The sequence below is a fragment of the Eulemur rufifrons genome, chromosome 7, assembly GCF_041146395.1.
Source record: "Eulemur rufifrons isolate Redbay chromosome 7, OSU_ERuf_1, whole genome shotgun sequence".
Lineage (NCBI taxonomy): Eukaryota > Metazoa > Chordata > Mammalia > Primates > Lemuridae > Eulemur > Eulemur rufifrons.
The window spans coordinates 10,457,315-10,478,492 of record NC_090989.1 but is presented as its reverse complement, the minus strand read 5'-3'; the positions used below and the strand labels follow the sequence as shown (position 1 = coordinate 10,478,492).

Below are 21,178 nucleotides of genomic sequence, written 5' to 3'. Positions count from 1 at the left end.
TCTTGCAGCATAGTTTCCACTGGTAGTAATTCCATTCAGCCACTCAGACAACACGCTCCCCGGCTGAATGGGACGGCCCTTCTTAAGATGGAAAATGTTACAGAAGAAAAAGGACGAAGGTCTGGGGCAATAAACAGCAATTAGCCTCCAGGGAAGTTTAAGGCTTTGGGAGACCTGGAAACCAAAGTCTTGGTGAGTTGCTTGATCCTTGTAATTTCCTGAAAACCTCAATCAAAGTTTCAATATTGGGGCAGTAGAGAAAACATTTTGAAATCTGTCTTGGTCAATAAACTGTTTTTAAAGAAAAAAAGTGGGATTCGTTTTGAAATGTAGGTTGTTTTTTTTTTTCTCCCCAGTTGAACTTTATTGGATGAATGTCCCAATTCCCACTTTGTATTCCACAGTGGGATGGTGAGAAAAGATCCTAAAGCAATCCTGGGAGTTTCATTTGAAAACTTTATTACGGTAATTTGAGAACTGGGAATATGCAACACTTTGATCATTTTCTAAGGGCTACTGAATTCAGGCAAAGATACAAAGACGCTTTAGAAAATCTAGTCTTAGAAATTGAGAAAAGAAACATCAAGAGGTCCTGCTTAGAGACTCATAGACCAAACGTTTTAAAAAAAAAAAATAGGAAAGGAAGAAGGAATAGAAAGAATGTGCACTACAATTGAAAGCTAAGACGCAGGTAAGATGCCTGGTCTGAAGAGGTACACTGTGATATAGGACTGACTCCAGTGCTTCCAAGGCGTTGCAACTCCAGAAAATTCTAAGCACTTAACCAGCTCAGATCCCTACTGCACTGGAATCCTAGGTACTTCCCACTCTCTTCAATTTCATTATCGCCTAAAGGCACTCAAGTTATTGGAGTTATTCTAGTTTAGGGGCACACAGGGACAGCTCTTAAGCTTCTAAAAGTTAAATGGAGCCCTACCATTCACATTCAAAAGTTAACTTCAAAGAATCGTTCAAGTCAGCCAATAATTAAAAAGAATATATGCAACAGGAAAAAACAAAGCAGAGCATTTATCTTTCCAAAAAAGGAAAAGCAAAGTCTTCCTGGATGAGCGAGTGTTGCTTAATTTCGATGCATGGTCCCTTGCTGCCAACTGTAGAGTTATGTAAGAAACCAGTTATAGTTGTTTGCTTTGCCAAATTACCCACAACTCCCGACCCAAGATACATAGATGCATATATTCTAACAGAGTTTAGAACACTGAACAGCGTGGTATGCATCAAACACCAGGGGGGAGTGGTCCTACTGGATGGTGCTCCGAGATGGAGAGCATGTAGTTGGGGGCACTGCATTTTCAGTGCAGGGAGTCTCAGCTCTGGGTCCTGTGTCCTGGGCACGTGCAGACTGTGGTAGTGGTGGGACGTAGGGGACAGCACTGCATTTCAGTCCTCCATATGGGCTGGGGACCTCTCTGAAGCTCCCTCCATCCTCTCCAAACCTTTGCCTCCTTTCTCTTTCTCCTGGCGTCCACCTGGGCAATTGCATTAAAGGTGATCACAGGAGGCAACAGAGGCTAATTTTACTGTCTGATTCTTTTTTTAAATCATGACATAAAGCTCCAGTGCATTTTTGTGGGCAAGTCTGGAACATTTCTGTTCATCTGAGACAACAGCATGGGCTCACCCAAATTTACAATTTTGATTTCATTATATGGATTTAAAAAAAAAAAAAGAAGAACAGTGAGGTATTTGAAGAGTATTCAACTGTCTTTGCTCAGACAGATCTTTCACCAGGGCTGCCCTCAAAGCCCAACAAAACGTGTAATTTGGGACCTGCCTTTAAACTGATCAGCTCCATCTGAATCGAATTTAGTGAGCTTGAGCACTTCCATTTTTAGATCAGGAATAGGAGCAGATCAAAGTGGTGGCTGTGATTTTGTAGGAGACTGGAACGGAGGCTTCCTGGCAAAAAATCACCGGGGTTGCAAAATGCCCCAGAGCCCTGGCCCAGAAGGGAGGTCACCTAGGATCTGCCACCTTGGGCTTCCTCGGCTACAAAGCAAGAGGTGTGGAGCGGACTCGAGTTTTCAAAACGTGTCATGCCGAGTAGCACCGATCCTCAGTGGTGCTCAGACACCCCACTGGCCAATGGGACAGAGCACCGGGTCTCCTGGGACACCTGTCCCCAAACCCAGAGGTAAGATTGCTTTATGCTCATCCCAATTCCCCTCATCTGCTAATCTGGTAATTCTTGTTAAGAATGTCTATTCTTAGACTGCAGTTCTAGTGTACATGAACTTGGCTTTCTAAAGGTCCTATGCAAAAGAATTTACTTTGCCAATACTGACTTTCCCCACTGAGAATAAACATTGACCCGAAGCAAGGCTTTGAAAAGTTGACTTTCCTACTTGTATCTTCCTTGTGGTTTGGGAGACAAGTACATTCTTGACTGTTGTTCGCCAGTCGATGGAAGTGATTTGAAGAAAGAAGTGCCCACAGCAGTGTCCCATGAGAGCTCTTGAAAAGCATACTAAAAATTGCACTCAACACAGTAAAACTGAAAGCAGAAGTTAAAAAAAGAAATGAAATGCTTTCGTTGACTCAAAGCTTTAGATGTTTTGCATTTCTTCCATTCCCACCATAAAAGTCATAAACGAATCTCTATAACTTGCATTTGCCTCTCGGGCTCCGAGCAGCTAGAGCATATTTTCATTAAGAAGTTTCTATTTTCGGTGGGGGAAAATTAACGTTTATGATGAATTCCATCCTTCTCATTACAGCATTCCTGAAGCATAGTTCAGATGACCTCAGCACGTCCGTCACAAACCCCAAGGAGTTGCCAACTGCACCAAGAATGTGCCACCTGTGAAACTTTCTACACAATGAATGGGCTGAAGAGGGAAACCGAGTTCTGACTTAGACGTGCAAACCGTGCAAACCAACCCAGAGCAGAGAACAAGGCAATTTGCAACAGATCTCTCCTGAAGGCAAATGACAACACACTCCATTGAGCTAATAATGGTGTCAGCGCATTTGTCCTGAAGGCTGATGAAACTGACATTTCATTTCAGGTTTTCACTTCTGAGATACTGGAGTAGCTTTATTGCTACTTAATATTTATAGCCCTTCCCTATATAATGTGGCACATTGTTCTCCCAAACCTAAGTTACTATATAAAAAATTTTTTAAAATCCCCAAACTAAAACCACAAGGGCTTGCTCTCTTCCTCATCTTTGCCACGTCACAGTCTACAAGGTGTTACAAACTGAGGAGAGTATTCTTGTCAAATGGATTAATATCAAATCCAGAGTTGTGGTGAGGATTGGACAGCGGGAGGCAAAGGGCCTAGCACAGTGCCTGCAACACAGCCGGTGGCTGAAGGGTGCCCGTTGCCTTTCTGTTTCCCATTTCACTAATAATGATACTGAGGTTCAGAGTGGCACTCTGTGTTTGAAAGAACCAGAACTCATCCTGGTCTTTTGTTTGTAGAGTCCACGCTTGGTCCAGTGTGCTTTGATATCGTAGCTTATTTCCCCATCTCTCTGCGTGGTCCAGGGCGTCTTGGATGTCCTCCTCCCTGTGTGCCCTGCAGTCAGTGGAAAGTTCTGTAGGTTCTTGGTAGCACCCTTCACTTTGCACACCACTCCAGGCGGCCCCCCACAACGGCGATACCTTTCTAAATGAACTCACTGTGGCTGATTTCTTAGTGCTCCAACACAGTGTGCAATTCCCACACATAAAACTCCCTGAAGCTGACCGAGTGCGATCACATTCCTCTCCTACCATAGCAACTTCAGTGATAAGCAGTCCCCGTCTTGTTCGGGCAGCCTGCTGGGAACACCTTCCTCCCGCCGAGTTCAAGGCTGTCCCGTGTCCTGCCAGTGCTGCTCTCACCTTTACGCCCCCGACAACACAATCTCCCCTCCTCCCCAGAGTCGCTGCTCTTGCCTCCACCTCCCTGGATTATCCATCTTTCCTCCCCCTTCTTTTCCTTCTTTTTTTTTTTATTTGAAGATTGAGCTCAGGTATGTCGTTTTCCAGGAAGCCAACCGTGACCACCCTACTAAAGAGAAAAATTATTCAGTGATGCTTGTTAAAGGCAGGCAAGGAAGACTTTATTCAGGACCACTGCGACAGGTATAGGGACCACCGCGATGGGGTCTTGCAGTGGGGGAGAGAGATTGGGGGCTTAACTCCAAAAGCAGCACGGGCAAGTGGGGACTTATACCCAAGGAGCAGGGGGTGGTCAGTGATGGAAAATTACTAAGAGGAAACATCGGGGGGAAGGAGGACTCTGGCTAAACCACCCAGCAGGAGTCTTGCAGAACACAGGCCAGCACGATCAGACGTCACCCGGAGGGGGGGTGGTGGTGGCGAATGAGGAACCTGATCAGATATCGAGGGTGATCAGATCTCGGGGGTGCAGGGTTCTTGCTAAGCTGATTTAGTAGGACTCTTTTGCTAAAACCGGATTTTACAAGGAAGTGCACAGGTGGGCCTAGGAGAAGGTTCAGAAGCCTGTCTAAAGTTTGGCCAAGCAAGGAATCCTTGTCACCCCAAACCCACTCAGACACCCTCACCCAAGGTTAGTTTGGCTCTCCCCAAACGTCCTCATCTGTCCGTGGCATCGTGCTCGTTTCAGTGTCTGTGCGCTGTGACTGTCCTCGCACCTGATGCCTGAGTCTAACCCGTCAGCCCTTGAAAGCTTAGCCCCTGTGTTAGGCCACTTGCTAGCCTCCGTGCCTGCCACAAAACCGTCTCTCAAAGATGCCTGTTGAAGGAACAGACTGATTTCTTTCTCCCTGTAACTGTCATTCATTGGTTCTAGTTTGATCATATACAACCAACAACCAGGCTGATTTCTTTTTGACACAAGAGTCAAACATTTGAGGACATATATCATCTCATGTCATGTCATTCGCATATTCATTCATTTGTTCATTTGGCCAGCAAATATTTAATTAGTAGCCTTCTATTATACATGACAAGTATGATTATAGATACTAAGGAAAAGAATAGACAAACGAAGTGTAAACCCCACCATCGGGAAGATTATAATTTTGGATAGTTTGCCTGGATCTTACCTCTTCCATTGCAAATTCCAACCCGCCCACCTCATCAGTCTCGTTTATTTATTCAGTGGAGACAGGGTCTCGCTGTGTTGCCCGGGCTGGCCTTGAATTCCTGGGCTCACGGGATCCTCCCACCTCAGCCTCCTGAGTTGCTGGGATGACAGATGCCACGTGGCACCGGCAAATCATGAGTCTTATTTAAACAGATATTTTTAAAAGCTTGGTAACAAGTTCACATGATCAAAATAACATAAAAGTCAGTAGGATCCATTGAGAAACCTCATCCTGTCCCTGTCTACTCCATTCCCACTCTGCCTGCTATGGGTAACCACATTTTTTTAAACTTATTTTTTATTATTTTGGTATTTCTCTATGCAAATAAAAGCATATGATTATATTTTCTTATTTCCTCCGTTTTAAATAAATAACAGGTAACACGCTATTAAAAAACACATACACACAAAACGTCAGTGACTTCCCACTGCTCCTGAGGTTGAAGACGAGCCATCTGGTCCATACTCATTCACTCATTCATCCATTCATTCATTCATTTGCCCAAACACTATCCCAGGTCTTAGGGATTCAAAGATGGACAAAACAGACAAAGCTCCCTGCCTTCTTGGAGCCTACATTCTAGAGGGGGAGAAAAGATAATAAACAAGATAAACGGGTACAGTATATGGCATGCTGAGACAGTGATGGGTGTGGGGTAAAGCAGGAGGGATAGGAAAAGCTGGGAAGGGGATGTGGGAAGCAAGCCTGGCCAGGAAAGGCATCCTTGAGAAGGTGACAAGTGAACGTGTGAGGACCTGAAGGAGGTGGGAAGTGCTGGGGAACAGCAGATGCAAAGGCCCTGTGGCAGGAGTATCCTGGAACACTGCAGGCCAGCTAGGAAGCTCTGGCTGGCTGCCCAGGAGGAACGTGAAGAAAGTTGCTGGGAACGAGGACAAGAGAGAGCTTTAGCACTGGAAGGACCCTGGCTCGTCTTCTATTGAGGTGGGGGGTCTTCAGAGCATGTTGAGTGGAGGAGGAGTGTGGGCTGTCATGACATGATTTCCATATAGCAGAACCACTCCGGTGCCCATGTCCAGAATGCAGCAAAGGAGCAGGGAGGAAGTTAGAGCAAACAGGGCAGTGAGACCTTCTGCTCTGGCCAGATGTCCATGGCTCCCCTTGGGACACCCTCTGCTGTGCCCACTTTCTGCAGTTCCCTCAGCTGCCTCCTCCCCCGTCTCATCTCTGCCTGCAGAACTCCTATGCATCCTTCAAAGCCTATCACAAAGGCCACTCCTCCAGGATTAAAAAGCCCCTCCCCACTAAATGTTCTCACTTGGCAGCCTTCCTACTACAGTGAAAGCTTCATGAGAACGATGGTGCTCCTTGTGCAGCTCCCTGGAGATGCAGACAAATGCTCACAGATATTCAGAGAACTGCACCAGGGAGGGCCCATCTGATGCTGGCCAAGAGCCAGAATTTACCAGGGCACCTAAGGGCCGTGGCTGTTGGTGTTACCGGCTGAAGGGCACCGTTTGTCTTCGGTTTGAGCCAAGGCCAAGAGTGTTGGTGAAGGCACTTGCTCCTAGGCCTCAAGGAAAGTGCTGTGCCCAGGGGCCACATGCTTGCTCAGTCACATTCTCAGATGTACTTTCCATGTCCTTGCTGTGCGGGGCCTCTCGGGATGTCCAAGCACTGGACTACACCATCACCTGGAGACCCTGAGGACCCACGACATGGGAGGCTACAGAGGGCTGTGTTCTTCTCATGGGTCCCCTGCAGTGGTCTCCAGCACAATCCTTTGCCATGAAGGAAGAACAAATTCAAGTGAACATACGTTTACCTTGTCTTTTTTAAATGCTTATTTTTAGGGCATGTTTTATAAGGTGTACCATACATAGCAGAATTTGTACAGAATTTACAAATAAAACGCTTTACTGGCAGATGTACTATAAAACCTTTTACCAAGGAGGTTCATGATCAAAAACATTTGGAGACCATTTGTCTAAGCAGTAGTGTGATTAAGTTTGCAATTTTCTTTAGGGTTCTTCATGACGAGCGTGTGTAAGAAAGAGAACAGAAAAAAATATTCTTCTTTTTGAAGCATTCCTTCTTTAAAGGAATTTCTATTTTTGTTCACTTTTAGGGTAATCAGGGAATGGGCTCAGGAATTTATTGCTTTAGTATTGCTTTATTACTGGAAAAATCTGCTTGGCCACAGGGAAGGGCCACCAATTCAAAGAAAATGTAAAGCAAAGCAGATAACCTTTTTTTCTGAAGGGTTTTAAAGGTTTTAACTAGAATGCCCTAGGAAAAAAGGGAGGCATTGGTTCTCCAACTACAGACAATGACAACCAAGAATTCAAAATGTGAAATAAGAAAATATTCTTTAAAAAAAACACTTTTAAGTTTAATAAGCATTACTCTTCCACAGGAAAACAAAAGAAAGGATGGCAGATACCTAATGCTTTGAGAAAAAAAAATACAAAAGCCTGAAATATCATTTGATACGTTGATTAAATTTGTATAAGAGAATTTACCAATAATTTGTATTTCTGGGATAATACAGAACTTTCAATTCCTTAAAGAAAAAAATGTGGGTGGCTTATTTATGCCAGTGCCCAAAATGATGAATGCAATGGTGCCCTAAATTCATATTGTTTCAAAGGTGAAAATGCTGAACACATCTTTTAACAGAATGGCAATCATGATCTGTTAGAGCTTAAGGTGAAAATAAAGAAAAATTGCAATCATCTAAAAACAAAACAAAAACAAAAAAGAAAGAAAGAAAACGGAAAAAAGAAAAGTCATCAATCTACCGGGGGAAAAGTCGAGAGGAAGAGTGTGTACAAATTTATACCTTAAGATAGAGGTCACAGCTCATACCAGATTTCATCTTGTTTGTTAAATTCCTTGTGCGCCGGAATCCCATTAACTTGTTTCCTTATTACCTCAATCTTTCCTTGGTACACACAGTTAACCACCTTCTGTAACTTCTTGGAAAAGCCATGCTTGCAATGTTTTAGATGAAAAAATAGCCATAGGCAAATCAAAACTATACTTAATGACTTGGAGACCAGCAGATGAGGATTAAGGAAAGTAACATTTACCTAGAGATTACTGGGGCCAAAGCCATCCTAATTAATCATTCCTTATTTGCTCTCGTTAGTACGTTTCTTTCCAGATCCACCTTGCTTTAATTACCGATTTTAACTTCTGCTTTGATGCTGTTCTCAGCCAGGGGCACAAATACTGTGGTGGCAGAAACCTGGGCAAGGACTGTCGCCCAGGAGTGGGCTAGCCGTGGTCCACTCCTGGGCCACGGATCACCAGCGGCTGGTCACCCCTCATTCCAGCGCTAATCGGTTGGTTCAACCTCAACAAGTCAATCCTTTGCATTCAAAGTATGAGTTCGACCCCCTGGTGTTAATACCACCTGCAAAGCCTCGTTCCTTCTCTTGCAGTATTTCAAACTCCTCTCGGAAGAACTGACACGACTTCCCCCTGGCCAGGAGGTGCGGATCTCATTCTGGGAGGTTCTCCCAGGGAGCCCGGCAGTGCTGGGGACCAGGCACACACCACACCCATGCCTGGAAGGCACTGGCTGCACTTAAGCAGATCAAACCGTACTATCAGTCGGTCATGGAGGAAAGGGAAAAAACAGGCAAGATTGAAATCTTTCTATACCGAATAGAAAACACAGTTCTCAATGACTTCGCTAAGCAGAGTCCATATCCACACCCAGTTTTAAAACTCAGGAGGCAGCTTGGAAGTAGTTATTTTTTTTTTTGCCAATTGCTGGGAGAAAAGCGTGTCATGGACTCTTACCTACTATTTCCATTACCATCCACACGCCCTGTTTCCTCGTCTGTGGCTGAGAAGCACCAGCGGGGCCATCGCTTGTGCCGCCTTACACTCCCATGGCGTGCCTTGCTGATGACTGGAAAGCTGGCTGGTAAGTTGCATGAGGAAGCGTGTCCTGTCCTGCTCATGAGGGCAACGCAACGGCTCAAAACACACTCAACAAACTATAAATACAGAACGAACACGGCGACTTGGATATCATCACTCACCAGCAAAAAAGAGAACAATTGTGCCAATTTTATTCATCAGGAAAATCTGGGAGTTCACGTCAAGTGACTCACACGTAAGAGCTGTCTGTCCCCTTTCCGCCAGGCCTAGCATGGGCCGGTTAGTTCACTGGCGGTGAACGGGGAGCCCTCCAGCACTAAAACAATTTGTCAATATTTAAAAATTAAGAGGTTTCACATAGAAATAGAATTTCTGACTTTTTGGGGGGGGAATGGGGACATGGCAACACCGGGCCCAGGGTCCAGACCCGTGTTCTCTAAATACCAGCGGCCCCTCCGCCGATTACCACCCAAAGGCATCTGCAGTTTTGGCCTCTACCTTAATTCAGGAACTCATCAAAAACAGATTAGTCACCTGCTCGTGCCAGGCTCTGTGCGAGGCGCTGGGGTCACAGGTGCTGGGGTCACAGCTACCCCAGACCCATGGCTCAACTGTTCTACCACAAATAATCTACACCAAATTATACATTTAGAGAGTGTGGCCCTCACTCCCACACCACAGTTCTTTACACACACACACACACACACACACACGTACACACGTGCATTTTTTTTTTTTTTTTTTGCCTGGCCCCTTCACGGGCACAAACGTCCCCATGGGTGCCTCCCTGGGCATTTGCAAAATGTTCTCTCCTACTTCTCACATGCTGTAAATGCCAGGGAACGGTGGAGACATAGCTATAGAGGTGACCTAGATTCTGCTCATATATATATATAAACCATGCTTTATACGGTTTCTTTAGCACTTATTACCGAGACATGCCTGGGCCATACCAGGGTGGTAGACAGCATGCCTGAGAATCCAAACCATAATTCACTTACACATCTCTAGAGAATTAGCTTACGATCAATGAAGGCAGGAAAGGTTTTGTCACCGCCAGCAACAGAAGACACAGCAAGATGACCTAAAAGTAGCCTGAGAGGCAGGTGTTTTCAGGGTGAGGTGTTTAGGTAGCTTTTTAAAAGACCATTTTAGAAAGGATAGCATTTTAAACTGCTCTTGTAAAAATCTACGATACTGTTTGTTTCTTATGTTGAAAATAACTGTTAGGAACATTATGCCTGATGTCATCCTTTTAAGAAACCCTCCCTGTTAGTCTGAGCCATCTTGGGCTCTTCTGTCCTGAGGGAAGTCACAGTGGCACTACTGCTGTCTGTAGAGGTGAAATTATGTGGCACATACAGTGGTTAACCCCCAACCAACCGAACCCCCCAGGCACCCAGCCGTCACCGGCTGCTTCCAGACGCTGAGACGGAGGTTCTTATGCGGGAGGTTATTAGGGAGAAGAGGATGGGGGAGGTGGGACTTGGCAGAGGGAGAGTGAGCTACGATGCCTAGTGGAAGCTGCCCCTCCCTGGAGCAGGAGGGCTGAGCCTCGATACCCCCACATGGTCAGTTCTGGGATAGGGGCCACCCCAAGAAGGGCCAGAACCTGGGAGAGGTGGCTCTGCTCGGCCGAGGCAATACCCAGTGGGGCTGACTGTGGCTGGGGGATAAATTCTTTTTTCCTGAAGGGACCTGGGGCGTGTCACTGTGACCAATGCGCCAACCAATTAACCAACCAACAGTGAGACCCAGGTTCAAGGAATTCGAAGGCTCCAAAGACTTGTACCCTAAGTTCATCATGTGGAATCTCTCAGAAATCTGACAGCCTTTAACCTGGACACCATGAAAATCCTACTGATCCCACTCCAAATCATAGCTCATCTGTCCATGTAAGGAGCTTCAAAAGGAACCTGGGTAAAACGAGTAGTAAACTCAACAGTTTAAACTTTCAGCATACAACACATCAACCAAAACCCTGAATATTGACCCAATAATTTCACTGCTAGGATTTTATTCTAAGGAAACCCTCATGACAGTGGGCAAAGATTTAGATGCAAATATGTTCCCACAAGGCAAACAAAATGTCATGCAAATAATATATTTTTATGCAAATAAAATATCATGATAAATGACCAGATAATAAATATGTTAAATCTATTTGGTAGACTGTAGAAGCACTCACAGTTCAGGAGGTGAAAGCTATTTAATGATGTAAAAAGACATTCAAGACTTGCTGTTAAGAGGAAAAAGCAGGTTACAAAGCAATGTTTACTGCTGTGACTCTAATTTGGTGAAAAGAAAGAATGTGTGCTATAGTATTAAAGAAGATTGCAGTGTTTTACTTTTTGCTTATTTGGATTTACCAGAATTTCCACAGTGAACCTTTATTACTTTTATAACAACAAAAAAGTTTTTGTCCCCCCCCCCCCAATGTTGTACCTCTGTGGTCAGGGTAAGTGCAGTTAACAGACACACCATGTAAAGTTAAAGCGTAGCTGGAGGGAAAACCTGCCTGCCTCTTTTTTGCATAGGGATTTGGTATCATGGCTTTTAATTTGTTTGCACTATATTATGCACAATCCCATAACTGTCATTTTTAACCCATTAATATTTTGGAATGCCAGGTATTGAAAGAATCCCTTTTTTACCTAAATACCTCTAAAAACAGGGATTTCACTAGAAAATATTGATTTTGCTTTTCTTTGGTGGCCTCTCCTGTCTTTATCTAGAGAAACACCCGACTCATCGGTTGTGCTGGCTGAGCCGTTCTCAGTGGGGTCAGGGCTGTGTGGGTGCCATGAGAACAGTCATCTGGTTGTGTCCTGCTGTGTAGCTGAGCCCAATTCTGCACCAGTGTGAGCAAAGCCCACAAAGCACATTGTGCAGGCCCCGAAGTGTGGCCAGCAGGGAGTATCTGGCATTTTCTGGGAAACCTCTCAGCCGGGCATTGCAAATGATCCCAGCACCATGCGTTCTCTGAGCAAAACTACTGAATTCTTTCTCGTCATTGCCTTGTCCCTAAATCTACTCCTTCCTTGTCTGCACTATTTTCTCCATTCTTCTTGCTGTCCCTGAATCACATCCAGGCCCTCCCCTTTCTCCTGGGAGGGCCCCTTCCTCTGAATCTCCCTTCTAACAAGACTGGAATGTTATCTAATAAATGTTTTCCCATTACTGAATTAATGATAGCAACTGTTTAACATATAAGGCCTTCCAGAGATTTGTATCTAATCAGCAAATTCTGGAGATCAAAGTCTCAACCCCAAAGGAATGCAGCGCTAAGGGGAATTCAAGGCAGCAAGTCAGTTACAGGGGAAAATTCCCCGCACAGGTGGGCTCTTCTGGGGCTGGGTGTTGCCTACCTGGAGAGGAAACACCTATTGTTCTAGCACCTACACTGCACAGAGTCTTGTGTGGGCTGATTGGGGTTAAAAACAGACTTCCAGGCCTAAAGGAAAATCACTCATTTCTCTCTTCATCCAACCACCATTTATGAAGGATCTGCCATGGGCCTTCTCGAACCACAGGACTGGGTCAGATTACTCCTATTATATATTCTTGTAACACCAGGAACCTCTAGTTCTTAGCATTTATCACATTTTGATTGATTTCCTCCACTAAACTAAGGGCAGACCATGCCACAGACCCTGGAACACTTAAAACTCTCCATAAATAAATGCATGCGGCTAAGTACCTGACTTCACGGGAGACACAGAGAGGAGAGCAGTACGGTTATTCCTTCAAAAAGCTCACATTCAAACCAATCAAGAAATACTCACTAAGCCAATACCAGGCGCTCAGTACTCTACTAGAGGCTCCAAAAGCCTAAGACGTAGTTCCTGCCCCTGAATGGGCTTAACATTCAAGCCTGGGAGACATGACTGCAACTCTAGGGGTGAGGTAATATAAATGATCTCTCTTGTGTGCTGCAGACACTCAGAGCTCAGGATAGTAGAGGGTGGTGATCAGAAAAGGCTAGTCTAGTATGTCACAATCCCATCTCAACCTCCAATTAGTCCAGTTGCAACAAGTCCTGCAGATAAAGGACTCAAGAATAGGGTTAGATTTTAAATGAGTAGGAAAAGGATATATCCCTGCATTTTCTTATGACTACCTAAAAAAAAAAAAAAAAAAAAGGTATTAGGAAAGTTAACAGTTTCTTCATTCACTATCATACAACATCAAATAAGGAGCTGCTTTTATTACAGGACATACACACTGTATCCATTTTGAACAAATTTCTTTGCTTGTCTGCATTTATGCATGGCATTGGCTAAGTGCTAGTATCTGTTAACTGATGTCCTGGGAAATCCTGCCTTTGCATATTTTGTTTTTAAAATAAAAACAATTCCTGCAACACATTTTTTACATTTTGGTAAGAACATTAAAATAAATAAATATATTAGACAAACTCTTCTGTTAGACCATACTCCCAAATATGGGCTTAGAGAATAACGTACCCTTAAATGGGTATGGGGTGGGGAGGACGCCGTGGGTGGTGTGGTGGGATGTTGCAGGCAGCGATGATAATACAATCATGGCAGATTGAATTCTCTGAAGATGGCTGCAACACTGGCTGCTATCCCACATGCCCTTGTAGAGCCTAGCCATTCCCCTGTCAGGAAGTAGAATGTACGTCCCCTGCCCTTGAACGCAGAGGGCCTTTGTGAGGGCCTCAACCAATACTATATGGTGGGAAAGACAGCATGTGACTTCCAAGGCTAGGTCATAAAAAGCCATGCATTCTTCCTTGCTCTCTTGGGACACTTCCTCCTGGACTCAGTCTCCATGCTGTTAGGAAGCCCAAGCAGCCTACATGGAGAGGAACTGAGGTCCCCGGCACAAAGCCCAGGCTGTGCTCCCAAGTGACAGCCAGCACAACTTGCTGGCCATGTGAGTGTGACACCTTGGGAGTGGACCCTCCATTCCCAGGCCAAGCAAACCCAGTGATGCCACGCAGAGGAGAGAAGAACCATGTCAGCACAAGTTACAGATTCCTTGATAGATGACTGCTGCCATTTTAAGCCACTAAGTTTTGGGTGGCTTGTTTTGCAGCAATAGTAACTAGAACAGCATTTCAGAGATGGGCAGACGTGGCAAGGGTTGTAACTAATTAGACCTGGAAGGCAAGGTCAAAGTGATTAACTGCTTCTGCACGTGAGAGCCCAGAAGGAGAGGAGGGTCCTTAACAGGAAGAATGGGAGTAAGGGGAAGGGGAGGTGGTGGGTTTGGCTTCTTGCCATCTACATACACAGTGGTCTGACTTTTACCCGGACATCTGTGAGAGGCGCAGAACAGAGTGCTGACAGTGTGGACTCTGGAGCCAGACCACCTGGGTTTGAACCGTGGGGTTCCATTTTTCAGCTGGGTGACCTTGGGCAAGACTCTCAACTTCCACGTGCTTCAGGTTCTCCCTCTGTAAAGGGATGATCTCAGAACACACCTCATGCATGGTTGTGACACTAACTGACCTAATGTCTACACAGGGCTGGGCACACAGGAAGTGTCTGCTGTTACGAGCCTCAGACTGCGAACTGGGCTGAGTAACAGCCCCTCAGAGATGACCACATCCAAATCCCTGGAGCCTTGAATATGTTCCCATGGCACAAGGGACTCTGCAGGGGTGATCAAGCTGAGGATTTGGGGATTGGGAGGTGATGGAGTATCAGCGTGGGCTCAGTATAAGAACTAAGGTGCTTGTAAGTGGGGTACAGGAGGGTCAGAGTCAGAGACGAGAGAGAGACGGGGTGAGGGCAGCAGAGCCTGGAGAGATGGGAGGCCATGCATGCGCCAAGGGTGTGGTAGCTCTGCAACCTGGGAAAAGGCCGGGGAGGACTGTGCCCTGGAAGGACACAGCCCAGCTGACGCCTTGACTACAGCCCACCGAGACTGACTTTGGACTTCGATCTCCAGAACTGTAAGGTAATAAATCTTTATTGTTTTCAGCCACTAAATTATTTTGGTAATCTGTTACATAAGAATAGGAAACTAATGCAGATTTAACCCAGAGAGAGGTAGCTGCACAGAACATCGAGCAGATGGAATATTCAAAAGAAGTTGCATTTTGGAATCGATAAACTGCTGTCTCTTTCTTTCTTTTGCTCCTGACTTAGCTTTGAGGGTGTGTGTGACATTTTCTTTTTCATCTTAGCATGTGGAGTGGCCAAAGCCCAGGGCCGGGTGTCGGATGGACCTGGGTGTGAGCACTGGCTGCAGCCCTTACGTGCTGGGGGTGCTTGGCCAGCCGGTGCTGGCCAGGGTGGCCCTGGTGGTCTGTACAGACAGAATCTGTCCCGAGTGCCGCGACATCCATTCTCACTGGTCAGTGCCCACTGGGCACTAGCTGCTATCTGTTGTGAATATTGCCTCTAGACTTAATACTCTGAGCTTCGGTTTCCTCATTTGTAAAGTGGAAAAAACCTAAGTCAAAGGTGGCTGTAGAATTAGCATAGGTAGGTGCTTCTCAGACTCTGGTTCCCAGAGAAGAGCATCTGATTACCTGGGCACTGTTAGAATTCTTGTCCCGCCTCTGCGGGAAGCAGAATTCTAAGATCTTGTTCCTTGCATAAGACTTTGCATACCCCTGAGACTCTGACAGTGATGAATTTCACTTCCCACGATTAGGTTGTTACGCAGGGAGATTATGCAGGGTGAGCCCTTAAAAAGGACCAGGAGTTTTTTGAAGTCAGAGGTTGGATGTAAGAGAGACATTCTCTGTTGCAGATTCTGAATATGGAGAGGGCCCCACGGCAAGGAGTGTGAGTGGCCTCAAGGAGCTGGAGTAGTCCCTGGCAAGGAAATGGGGACCTGAATGTGCCAGGAGGAGGTTCTCCCCTAGACCCTCCAGACAGGAACTTGGCCCAGCTGAGAACCCAGTGTCAGCTTTGTAAACCTTGAGCAGAAAAGCCAGTCATGTGTGCCTGGTCTTCTAACCTACAGACCTGTCAGCTAAAAAATGGGCGTTGTTGTAAGCCACTAGATTTGTGGTAATTTGTTATACTGCAACAGAAAACGAATACGTGTTTCCTGAATCAGAAACTGTTTTAACAAGCCCTCTGGGTGGCTGTGATGTGTGCTCCAGTTGGAGTCCCGCTGGAGTGGGTAGCGGCCGCCAGCACCGTGCTCGGCACAGGCGCAAGTGCTGGGCAGACGGGAGCTGCTGCCGTGTTACGCATTCTTTATCCCCACGATCTTCCGGCTCCTTTGCTGCATATTTAAAGTTTTTAAAAGCATGAAAGAAAAAATCTTTCAGACCTGCCTTTTTGGATGTTAAGATCAGACTAACCACTGGAACTTCTACAAACATCAGACAAGAGGACCGTGCAAAATTCCCTTTTCCCTTCTCCCTAATGGTCAAGGGCAGCTTCTGCTAATACAGAGGATGACTTAGCTGCAGAAGAAAAGTCTGACTCCAGCGGGGTCAGGGACGTTGGGCCCACGCCCCACATTCTAAGAGGCTGCAGCGGGTGAGACTGGCCAGAGCCTCAGGACCTCCCTTGCAGGGTGGTGGAGATGATTTGATGAGAGCTCCCATCCCGGCAAGGGCTCGGCCTGGCCCAGGACTGAAACCAGTAGGAGCTTGGGCAGGGTGGGCTGTAACTCCCTTCTCCCTTTCCCTCTCCTCCATTGCCTCCTTTGAACCTCTCATTTCTTCTAGCTTTTTTTCTGATTCTTTTAAAAATTCCTTCCCACTTCTTCCCTCTACCCTTCTTTCCATCTCTCCAGTTCATTCCTGAATCATCCCCGCCCTTCCTCTAATGGCTCTGAGGACCTCAGGGTGGCTGAGTGGTGGAGGGGACGTGGAGGCTTTTCCCTGGGCTTCCAGGAACGGTGGCTGGGAGCAGTCCCCACGGGACCAGGCGCCAAAGGAGGAGCTGTGTCTTGGGATCATTCTGGAAGGTGAGCCTTGGAAAATAAGCAGCCACGTCTTCTTTTCTCAGACATTCGCAAAGAGGGTGTGAGGCAATGGTAAGCCCTTCTGTGGCTTCCGTCTGCTTTGAGGGAAAAATCCAGCACCTTGATTCAAGCTAGCCCCTGCTACCTCTCATTCAGGTCCCACCTCGCCTGTGTTCAGCTCTGGCCACACTGTCCTGCTTCGTTGATGCTCCATGGGCCTGTCTTCCTGTCCTGGGGCCTTGGTCTAAGCCGTTTCCTCTGCCTGGAGCATCTCCCACATCTTGTCCTGTCTCATTCCTACGTTAACAACAATCTGAACATCCTCAGACAACTTGCCCCTGGACCCCCGACGCATTTCAGTCCTCTATTAGGCACTCCTTTCCTTCCTGGCACAGATGACGACTGGAAGGGGTCCAAGGTTCATCTTTTTTTTTTTTTTTAATCAGTGCTAATTATTACATTTTTGATAACATTCACCAGTGAAGACATTTAGTTTTAGGGGTTTCTTTGTTAGAATTTTTATTATTAACTCAATATCTTTACTTTTAATAGGCCTATTCAGGTTTTCTAGCTATTTTGAGTTAGTTTTGGCTGGTTATGGGTTTCTCAGTTTGTCCATTTCACCCAAAAATTTTCTGACAGTTTTTGCTTTATGTATTTTGGGGCTCTGTTTTTAGGTGCATCTGTATTTATAATTGCTGTATCATCTTGATGAAATGGCCATTTCTTCATCATATAATATCTTCTTTTATCTCTAGGAAAAATTTTTGTCCTAACACCTGCTTTGTCTGATAATAGTACAGCCACTCCAGCTCTCTTTCTGTTGTTCATCTTTTTAACATCCAGCTTCCCTACTGGGACTCCCGAGGGCTGGAAAATGACCACCTGTATTTTCACATCTAGCTCAGTGCTGGGCGCCTGGCTCCGTGACTGTCTGTTGGCTGAATGACTGAGTGAAAGAACGATCAAGCTCTCTGTGAACTCAAAATATTGACCGAAAAAGAGATATTTAGAAAAGAAAGATAATTGGTACCAGACCACTGAACTCACTTAAAAATGGTTAAGATGGTAAATTTTATATTTTGTGTATTTAACCACAATTTACAAAATTGGAGGGGAAAAAAAAACCCTAATCTTTTAAAGACGGGGAGGGGTGGAGTCTGATTTTTGGATTTAGGTTACTTAGCATTCCTTTCAACAAGCATTTACTGAGCCTCTTCCTTATCTGAGGAGCCTGTTGGTCCCCTGAGAGATAAACTCAGTGAGACCCAGCCACTGGGCCAGGCAGCGCCTACTTCCGATTAGAGTTAAGGTCTCCTATGTACATGGGACGAGCCTGTAAGTCTCAGCAAACAGCAGGATGAGGGACACACGCAGAAGAGCTGGCAAGAGCACCTGTGGGCAGGAAAGCCTCTAAAGGCCGCATGATGGGAACTTCAAGATCTATGCTGGAAGGCCAGGCAGCAGTTAGACAGGAGGAGCCATGTGATGTGTGCCTTTGTGTTTGCAAAGCTTGTTACATCATCCGCTCCCCACCGTCAGCTGGAGTGAGAGCCGCTGGGACTACCTGTCCTGAGCCCCGTGCCTGCAATCGGGGTGCAGGCTGGACGGGCCTTCTTGGAGGGATGTGTTCCCACAGGGAGACTAAGCCAAAAGGCAACGGCAGAGCCAAGCCACAAAGGCAGGCTCACCGCACTGCCCTCGTTTCAGTGTCACCTCAAGTTTGCTTCCTGCTCTTGTGGGCAGATGACAGCATTGCACAATGGGCAGTTTTGACCAGTCGGTGGCACATGTCACCCACACTTCCAGAACCTGGCCGGAGGACAATCTGAATACCAGCATGACATTTTCTAACAAAAGGTTTTGCTACTGGGGTACATGAATGTTGGTCCCCACAGAGACTGATTTGAGCCTAAGAAAGTCATTTCAGAAATGAGGAAGTATGTCTTGGGCTCCTTGTGGTTTCTGATGAAAACTGCTGCAACGTGGGGCATGAGAGAAAGGAAAACACTGACAACATAGACGTGCATACTCCGTGTGCCCTCCCGGACGAGGGGCCAGACACGGAGATCCTTTGGGTTCTGATATTCTGCAAGCCTGGAATTTCTCTCAATGTTTCTCAACAGCCACACTGATGACATTTGAAGGAAACAATTTCTCCTGGTGCGGCCCTGTCCCTTGCGTTCTGGACTGTTTATTACCCCTGTTGTTGGTTCCTCCTCCCCCAAATGCCAGCAGCTCTCTCCCCCAGTTCTTGCTGCAGCCCAAGAGCCTCCCAGGGATTTTCAAACGCCCCTGGGAGGAGTAGCGGTACCACCCTTGGAGAATAATAACTCTGGAATCTAAAATTTAGCAGGTTGTTCTAACATCCTGAGAATAACTCCACACACCAAATGCATTCATTTAATTTCTTGCTCAACAGGAAAGAATGAGCTCTTTTAATCTAGAGCTCCTGTCAATGAGGTCCTAAGGAGACACTGACATCGTCCACGTCTCAACTGCTGGGTTGACAAACACAGATAGGAATGTTGAAAGCTCGGTCAATTTTAAATAAAATGAAATTCCTCAGAGATACACCATTCTCTTTGACCCTCTAAAGAATGCTAAAAGAAAGTGATTTACTGAAATAAAACGGATAAAAACAAACATTTCAGTAATTTAGAAAATGACTAGAAATCACATCGGGCAAAATTTACTTCTTTCCATTAAAAAATCTCCACCTAGTAACACTCCCTTCCCACCAACATTTCTTGCCAGCAGGCCGAGAACTTACTATACTCCGGCTCTGAGAGAAAATGACATTAAAATGCTGACTTCATAGTATTTGTTGGCAGTTTCTTCGTTATCATTAGGTTCTTTTTTTAAAATGTAGAAACTGTTTTCTTTGTTTCAAACTCATAGGCTCTAACTTAAATCATTTACTGGTACAATTACATTATTTGAAAAATTCCAATAATGCTGTTAATAGATTGTCAATAGACGTGTAACTCCTACTTATTTTAGAAGCTGATGCAAAGAAGATAGCACAACGTGAACAAGAAAAATCATTGTAGCTTAAAAGCAAAACTATCTTTGTAATGGGAAGACAAACAATGCACACGCAAATACCAGTAAGCAAATAATTATAACTCTCCAACTCAGAAAGTAGAAGTCAGAGGTACAAACAACACCAACCGTACCAGGAACTGAAGAATAGGAGGAAGCTGGTCTAGAATAGCAATGGGTTTTTCCCTGAGATGTATATTTTACAAGAAACGTTCAATTCCATTTGAGATATGGAAAGACAGTGTGTTTTTCCCATTAAAAGGGGAAACAGGAAAGGTATAAGTAGCTTGACCCATTACTGTGTCCTATCTGGAAAATTTTTAAAAGTGGAGAAAACAATTAGTCATGAGAGCATGACTTCTTAAAAATGGCTTTCTGGATAACAGAGACATATGTACATGAATAAATATTTCCCCGACCCTATTTTGGGGTCTATACTTTTGAAAGGTCCATGGTGAGCAAGACAGTGAATTCTGTGGGTGGTATTTTCTTTGGAACACAAAGGGCTACAGACAAACTCCTACCAGGGTGCAGCCGGCACCCCCAGGGTCAAGTTGTGGAGCAATCAGTGAAGGATTTGGGCCGCATTGCCCAGGGGCCACTGAGGACTCCATCACATGCCTCAGAGAAAGGGGCTGTTTTCAGCAGGGCCAAGAGAAGGCCTCTCACTGCAGCAGGGTTCTCGCTTAGACCTGCTGCTCTTTCCACGGACGTCTACCCCTCGCCCTCACCTGCTCCCTGCCATGTACGCAAACACACCCTAGAAGATGTGTAATTTAGAAAAAGTAGTCCCAACAGAAAAAGTAAAAAGCTGTCATGAAGAAGCCAGGAGAATGAGATCAATTAAGTACCTTGCCCACCGCTACGGGTTGAATTCTGTCTATACCTCCAGTGTGACGGTGCTATGGTTTGAATGTGTCCCTTAAAAGTCCGTGTGTTAGAAACATAATTGCCACTGTGACAGAGGCGGGGCCTTCACGAGGCGATTAGGCAGAGCCCTCAGGAAGGGGTTAATGCCATTATGGCAGGACAGGGTGAGTTATAGAGGGAGGGGGTTGCTGACTAAAACAATGAGTTCAGCCTGATTTCTTCTCTCTGTCTTGGAAGCTCACGTCTGTCCTTGCCTTCCAGCATGGGATGACCCAGGCCCAATGCCGGCACCACGCTCTTGGACTTCTCAGCTCCCAGAACCGTAAGCCAACTAAATCTCTTTTCTTTATAAATTACCCAGTCTGTGGTATTTTATTATAGCAACAGAAAACAGATAGAGACAGATGATATTTGGAGGTGGGGCC

At 45.6% G+C, this 21,178-nt stretch overlaps 1 protein-coding gene across 2 annotated transcripts in view; it reads right to left on the bottom strand.

Moving 5' to 3' along the window:
• RCAN1 (regulator of calcineurin 1) overlaps window positions 1-21,178 on the bottom strand; it is an 86,437-nt gene that overhangs the window by 9,752 nt on the left and 55,507 nt on the right. The window lies entirely within an intron of this gene.